Here is an 8,103-nt window from a genome sequence, read left to right as displayed (position 1 = left end):
TCTGCCCTCTGCCCAAGGTGGGCAACACCCTCCCAGGTGTTGGAAATGCAATGAAAATACTCCATAAGGTGCGCACCTGGTGGGCACATTGTTAACAAAAGGCTTTTACATTTTCACCAGTAGTTTCTCCTTAAGGTCATCACTTGCCAATTAATGACCATGCTGTTTAGGAAGCTCATTAAACACCCAGGAGTCACGGTTCCCTGCAGGCTCTCCCGTTCTCCCTCGGGCACTCTTCCACCCTCTCTAGGTTTCAGTTTCCAGGAACTCGAGCCTATTGAGAGAGTGCGGAAATAGCTAATCTGGTTTTTGGATGATAGACCATAAACCAGATTTAAAGAAAAATATGTCGTTGCTGGTTTTCATTCAAACAGACAGGTATAATGAAGAAAGGAACCCCTCTGGCCCTCCAGGAGTTGCCTGGGAACCTAGTCTGCGAAATACTTATACATCAAGAGATGGCTCTGAGCTGGAATTCTACAAAAGAAGAGTAGAGCAACCCAGTACAGCTTTATACCCCCTCAGCCGCAGGAGGAGAATGGCTGCAGGCTACTGAAAGCCAGCAGCATTGACAAATTAACTCCCCCCAGCCTTTGCCAAACTACAGTGGTACCTCTGAGTTCTCTGTTTCCTTCTCTATTCTGACTCTTTTCTCAATAAATCCACATTTCTTAATATAGTGTCACAGTGGAAGCAAAACAGACCTTCAATTTTCAGACCTCAATTTATAAAGCAAAGGTTCTGGGGGTTTTGTTTTTAAATTAAAGGACAGCATAATTTGAAAATTGTACAGGTTCTAATTCTTCAGTTCCAAGACACCAAACACACTGCATGCGGTCCCCATGGAAAGGCCCCTCTCAGCAGAAGCGCCACCGATTCCACAATGAAAGGGCAGCAAGGTGCCCTTCTCCCTTCTCTGCTGCCTGGATGGTCCCCATGTTTTTCAATCCATGCCCCCTAGCAAGTTTCTAAGGTGCAATTCTGAGACCCTTCCCTTTCCCATCCCAGCAGGTGGCCAAGGGCCGGCCCGGGCTGGAGACGTGCAGGAAGCAGAGCTGGGCCAGCTGACCAGAGTGGGGTTTGGGAGTTCTCAGCAGGAGAAATCACCATGCAGGATAAATCCCTTGGCCTTGCCATAAGCCAAGGGCAAGTCTCTCAGGGCTACGGGCCCTCTCAGGTTCTCCTTGCAGATACCTCGCATGGGGCACTTGGCTACTTGGGAAAACCGCGCGGGAGCGAGCTTTACACCAGCAGATGCTTTGTAAAATTGAACGGGGTAGGCTCGGGCCTGTCCTCAAAGCCTCTACTCAAAGGCGAGCCCTTCCTGCGGCCGCCAGGTTAGGGGGCTCCGCGACTGTGCCGAACAGCTCTGGTGTGAGTCGTGGTTCCCTCCTCCACCCACCCCCACGAGCCCCCGTCCCCTTACCTGAGGCCCGCGGCCCTCCGCTCCGCGCTTGGATGCCGCTGGGGTGCCAGAGACCCACGGGAGGGGTCGTTCCCGGCCCGCACCGCGTCCGCGCGGCACAGCACGGTCTCGGAACTCCGGGCACGGGCGCCTGGGGCCGGGCGTCCCCTCTCCTGTGAGCGCGAGGCAGGAAGTGGCGCCCCTGCGAGGCCGCTAGCGATGCCCCTGCGGCGCGGAGACCGCTCCAGGCTGGACTCAGCGAGGCCAAGGCCGCCAGGACGAGCGCCTGCCGGGACCCGGCTCGGGTGGCGGAGCTGCAGGCCCCCACAAACAACCCAGTTTTTTAAATGGAAAAAGGACTTGAAAAGACCCTTCTCCAGATAAGACATACAAATGGTCAACAAACACCTGAAGAGATGTTAAACATCGTTAGTCACGATGGAAATGCACATTAATACCACAACGCCATACCCCTCCACAAACACTAGAAGGCCTATAATCAAGAGAATTAAAAATAACAAATTTTGGCAAAAATGTAGAGACATTGATACAGAGTTTCCCATGGGGAAAATGAATCGGTCCAGGAGATGGATGGTGAGAATATTTGTACAACAATGTGAATGTAGTCAATGCCACAGAACTGTATACTCAAAATGGTTTAAATGGTAAATGTTACTTTTAATCACAATGAAAAGAATGAATGAAGCACTGATGATACATGTTAGAACATGGATGAACACTGAAAACATTCTAAGTCAAAGAGCTCATGCAGAAAAGGTCACCCAGGTCATACTTAGCTCGTGTGTTTTAAATCCATAAAGGTTTTGAAAATGAGGGAAAGTCTCAATAATGGTTTCAGAAAAAGAAAACTGGATCAGAATGGGAAAAGACATTTCCATAGAGTTGCGGAGATGGTGAATGTTGAAGTGGGCCCGTGGATAGGATTATAAGGTGGAACCATAAAATTTCGTCTTTGGGTCTTTATGTTCTGGTTCCCTGGGAGAGGACCCCAGTATTGCATAAAACACACTGGAGTAGTTTATGTGAGGTGGTGTATTTTGTACTGCTACTTATAGTTTTTTTATACACTTGAAATTACTGGGGAGTACATTACTTTTCAAAAGAACCAGGTCAAAACCATGCCCAAAAAAAGCAGAGAAGACATCCAACTTCATAATAGAGGCCAAGCCTTAACCAGATGCGGTTCACCTAAAGTGGTGACGCTCATCATTCTTGTAGGGTCCACGCGTTATTAACAGGCACCATGGGAAGGTTATATTAGGAGCCACTGTGTCTTGGGTGCTGTGGATGACCTGGCTGTAGTAGAAACAGTGGGATTTCTGAATTCTAGTCTCCCACATCAAACCACCAAAAACCTGTTAGAACTAATAAACGAATTTAGTAAAGCTGCAGGGTAAAAAATCAGTACACAAAAATCACTTCTCTTTCTTTCTTTTTTTTTATAAATTTTTAAAAAAATATTTATTTCTTTATTTATCTTTGGCTGCATTGGGTCTTCGTTGCTGTGCACGGACTTTCTCTAGCTGCGGCAAGCAGGGGCTACTCTTCGTTGCGGTGCACGGGCTTCTCATTGCGGTGGCTTCTCTTGTTGTGGAGCACGGGCTGTAAGACAGCAGGCTTCAGTAGTTGTGGCACACGACCTCAGCAGTTGTCGCTCGCGGGCTCCAGAGCACAGGCTCAGTAGTTGTGGTGCACGGGCTTAGTTGTTCCGAAGCATGTGGGATCTTCCCAGACCAGGGCTCGAACCCGTGTTCCCTGTATTGGCAGGCAGATTCTTAACCACTGAGCCACAAAGGAAGCCCTAAAAATCACTTGTCTTTCTATACACTAATAATGTGCCATCAGAAAGAGAAATGAAGAAAACAATCCCATTTACAATTGCATCTAAAAAATACCTGGGAATAAATTGAACCAAGGATGTGAAAGCACACTGAAAACTGTAAAACACTGATAAAACAAACTGAACAGACACAAATGAATGGAAAGCTATCCCGTGCTCATGGATGCAAAGAACACTGTTAAAATGTCCATTCTACCAAAAGCAATGTTCAAATGCAAAGCAAGCCTGGTCAGAACTCCAATGGCATTCTTCACAGAAATACAGCAAACGTTCCTAACATTTGTGTGGAAACACAAAGGCCCCTGAATAGCCAAAGAGAGTTTGAGAAAGGAGAACAGGTTGGAGGCATCTCGCTCCCTGACTTCACACTACATTACGAAGCTACAGTCACCAAAAAGTGTGCAATTGGCACAAAAACAGGCACGCAGACCAGAGGAACAGGGCAGAGACCCAAGAAATAAACCTACGGTTATGCGGTAAGTTAATTCACAAGAAAAGAGCCAAGAACATACACTGGGGAAACAACAGTCCCCTCAATAAATGGTGCTGGCAAAACTGGACACCACACACCAAAGAACACTGCACTCTGTCTACACCACACAAAAACTGGCTAAAAACCCAGTGTTCCACATGAAGCCCTTCCTCTCCTGGGTCCTCTGAGGACAGACACCCTCAGCACTCAACTAGACACAAGAACCTTCTCCCCCACTTTTCCTCACCTTTTCTTTTAGCAGCGTCACCTCCCAGCAGGTCCAGAGGAGACCTGCCTCCTGTCAGCGTGAACTGGACCCCACAGTGTCCCAAAGCCCCAGTGGGTCCTGAAGAGACCCGGCTTCTGCTACATCCATTCTGCTGTGGAAATTCAAATTGAAATAGAGCCAAATGACCCATGAATTCTCCAAAATAGTTAAGGAGCAATTAACTAGAAACCGTAAGAAATGAAATGATTATAGACACAGACTTATTTTTTTTTAATATTTATTTATTTAGCTTCGCTGGGTCTTAGCTGTGTCACACGGGACCTTTTTCTTTTTTAAGTTGCAGCATGCGAACTCTTAGTTGAGGCACATGGGATCTAGTTCCCTGACCAGGGATGGAACCCAGGCCCCCTGCACTGGGAGCACGGAGCCTTAGCCACAGGACCACCAGGGAAGTCCCTAGACACAAACTTTAAAACTTATGCCAAATTCACACAAATTTATTCACAGACATTTCAAATGCAAGGCTATGAAAATTACAGAGAAACATAGAAGAAAATCTACATGACCTTGGATTTCGTCTATAGATCACGAGCTTTGAGTTTTAACATACAAGGCCAATCACAAAAGAAAAAAATATGGTGGACTTTATAAAATTAAAGATTTCTACTCTCAAAGACCTTATTCACAAAGTCAAAATGAGGCAGGAGATAAATGGTCTCCAGCCTACGCATTTACAACTGGCCTCCGGTTCACACTTCCTGGGGTGAGAAAAAAATGGGCTCCTGGCTGGACATTCATTACCAACCCCCTGTTTACTTTTCCTGAAACAAGAGACAAACGGGCTCTAGGACTACATATTTATGACCGGACTCCTGTCTATATTTCGAGGTCTGCACCTCGATATGAAAACCAGCAACAGAAATAGGGTAAATAACCAGACATTGGACATTTTTATGGGAGGGATAGAGTGGGACTAAACCCTGTTAAAAGATCAAGAGGTCATACATTTCTCATCCTTGGGGCAAGGGAAACATTGCACATGTGCAGAAAGGTTCCTTGGGGGTCAAAAAGGAAGGGGCACCACCCCAAAATAGGTGATGCTAAGGTCGTCCCACAGGCCTCTGGGTGGTAATCCATCTTGGAAAAAAGTTGCGCACGCATGTTGGGGAGGGTCCTAGGGCAGGGCAGGTGTGGAAAAAGAAACCAGATAATTGGCCAGAGGTGAACAGAGACCCGGAAGAACTGCCCTATATAAGTGACTTAACCGCCTCTCTACTGCACTCCTCCTCATTAGGGAGGGTGTCCACACCCTTTCTCTCCGGGTGTGCATCTCTGCCTTGCTTCTGTCTGAACTAAACAAACTGTTTCTCTGTGTGCTCTCCCACTTGTTGCTGTGCCATGTCTCTAATAATAAACTTTGTACCTGTTTTTACAGTTTTTACCTCTATGAGAAATGCATTTTTCACTGGGGGCAAGAGCTAGTGGGGGTGGTGGCTAGGATTCCTGGTTTTCATCCAGGCTCCCCAGGTTCAATTCCTGGGCAGGGAATGAAGATCTCGCTTCATGCCACCACTCACTGCTGCCTCTCCAAGATAAAAAAGACAAGCCACAAACTGGGAGAAAAATACTTGTAAACCACATATCCAGTAAACGACTTGGACTCAAAATGGACAAAGACCTCTAGAACAACCCCATTTTAAAAATGGGTAAGGATTTGAACACACACCTGGCCAAAAAAATATACAGCTAATAAAAATCATACAAAAATTATACAAAAAATCATATACTATTAGGGATTTCCAAATTAAAATCGTGAGCCATCACAGCACACCTACTAGGATGGCTAAACTCCAACAAAACCATGGCAACACCGACTGCTGGAGGGTGAGGAGCAACCCCTCCTCATGGCTGGGGTGCAGGCACAGCCACCTGGCAAGACAGTTCCGCAGCTTTTTCCACAACTAATCAAGCCTCCCCTCGGGGTCCAACAATTATGCGTCCAGTATATAGGCACTGCTTTGAAAATCTATGTCTAAAAGCAGACAAGGATGCAATTATGCACAGCAGCACTATTCATAATGGCTAAAAACCTGAAGAAATCGGGATATCCTTCACAAGATGACTGCATAAGCAAAGTGGAGTACATCCATGTCAAGGCGAGCAGAATACACCACGCCAATATATGTCTCTCTGGCATAAGGATTATTTCAGTCTCATTCAAAAAAAGAAAGATAGAAAAAACTGAGTAGAGACTGACCTTTTATGAAGGACATTTATAAGGAAATCTCCATTAGTAACGGAGTGTCCCTCTTTGCACCAGAAATAGAAGGATGATTAAATCTCAAGTCACTCTTATCAACGGAGAAGTCCCAACTTAAATCTGCATACAATACCTTTGTTTACTGTGCTTTGCATGATAACCTGCCACTATTGGCTTTCCCCCTTCCCCAAGGTCTTTTGTTTTTATCTGAAGATGGTATTTGGTATTTAAGGTGATGGCTTTGGCCATTTCAGGGACTGACTCAATTTTTCTGGGTAGCTCCCCTGTATACAGGAGGTATACATGCTGTTAAACTTGTTTTTCTACTGTTAATCTGGCTTTTATTAGACGGCGGGGGTGGGGCTCAACCAAGAACCTAGAAGGACAGAGTGAAACTTGTTTTTCCTCCCATACACATGCAATGGAATACTACTCAGCAGCAGAAAGGAATGCACCATCAGCCTATGGAAAGACATGGATAAATCCTCAGTATATACTGCTACGTGAAAGCATCCAGGCTGAGGAGGCTGCACACAGTATGACCCCATTGGTGACATTCTGGGAAAGGCAAAGCTACACGGATGATAAGCAGATCATGGGGTGGGGGGTTTGAAGTGTTCCATGTGACACTCTAGGATGGATACCTGTCACTATGCATTTGTCTAAGCCCACAGATGTGTATAGCCCAAGGGGTCAATCAAACTCTATTCAAATTTAGTTATTTACAGTGTAGGGGTATTACAGGATGGAATACTCAAGGTGACCGAATCTAACTGTATTAGAAATGCATGGAAAAATCTCACTGTAGGGGATGGGATAAAAGGTGCTGACCTAAGTTAACTGTGGAAATGAACGCAATCTCTAAACTAAATGCAAAATGTACACAAACAGTGGACTTTATTCTATGGAGTTCTTTCCAGGGTGTAACAGCTAACAATTCTGAAACCTCTGCACATGTAATCTGGAAAGGAGCAATGCATAGGTAAACGGCAGATAGTGGGCACCAAGCTCCTCATTGTGGGAGTGGGAAGTTACAGATAAGCAAGGGGAGAGCCTCTGCCCTCATAATACTTGGTTGAGCTTCCTGGGAGGATGGTGTGGGGAGTTCACTGGCCATAGGACATGCACAGATCTTTACACTGGGAAGGCTGTGAAGACATAGGAAACTCACACCCCATCTTTCCAACCATACCTGCTGCAAACACTCAGCCCTCTGTAATCAGCCAGTTGCACCTTTTTAGACATTCTTGCCCCCAGGCACATAAAGGAGCGTGAGGGTCTTGCGTTACCTCTAAGCTGTCCCAGAATCCAGGCCCTGGGGGATGGAGCCAGGATGGGGGTGCCTGGGCTCCTGACCAGCAGGTGAGAGGAAGGAGGAAGACCAGTCCGGAGGACAGAGGTTCCCTCAAGTCTGTGAGCCCTGGAGCCCTGATCGGATTCACCCCCAGTGGGGACATGGGTGGGGCCTGCAGTGGTTCTGTTTTCCACCTGGGCCCCTTTGATGAAACCATGGCAGCAATGGGCCCAGAAGTCTCCTGGTGGTGTTTCAAACTGACACAGCAGTTTTACAAAGGAACAGGAGAATGAAGCTGAGCTCCTGACGGCCACTTCTTCTGGCTCTGAGTTGCTTCTGTCAGGCCCACAGACACATCCGTGGAGTCTGCTGTAACCCACCTTCCCCAGCCTGGTCTTTCCTCTCCCTCCCTGCGATGAGTCCCGTGACATTTCCAGCCCGGACCCCTCTCCCAGGCCAGACACCTCTGTCCAGTCACTGCACCCCCATCTCACCTTGGGGGCTAACAGGGCCCTCAGGGGACCGGGATCCTGCAGCTCCCCACACCCAGGAGCAGCCCCACCTTCCCTGGTTGCTGAGCCC

The sequence above is a fragment of the Balaenoptera ricei genome, chromosome 16 (assembly GCF_028023285.1).
Source record: "Balaenoptera ricei isolate mBalRic1 chromosome 16, mBalRic1.hap2, whole genome shotgun sequence".
Taxonomy (NCBI): Eukaryota; Metazoa; Chordata; class Mammalia; order Artiodactyla; family Balaenopteridae; genus Balaenoptera; species Balaenoptera ricei.
The sequence above is the reverse complement of the archived record's forward strand: the minus strand, read 5'-3'. Positions refer to the sequence as shown.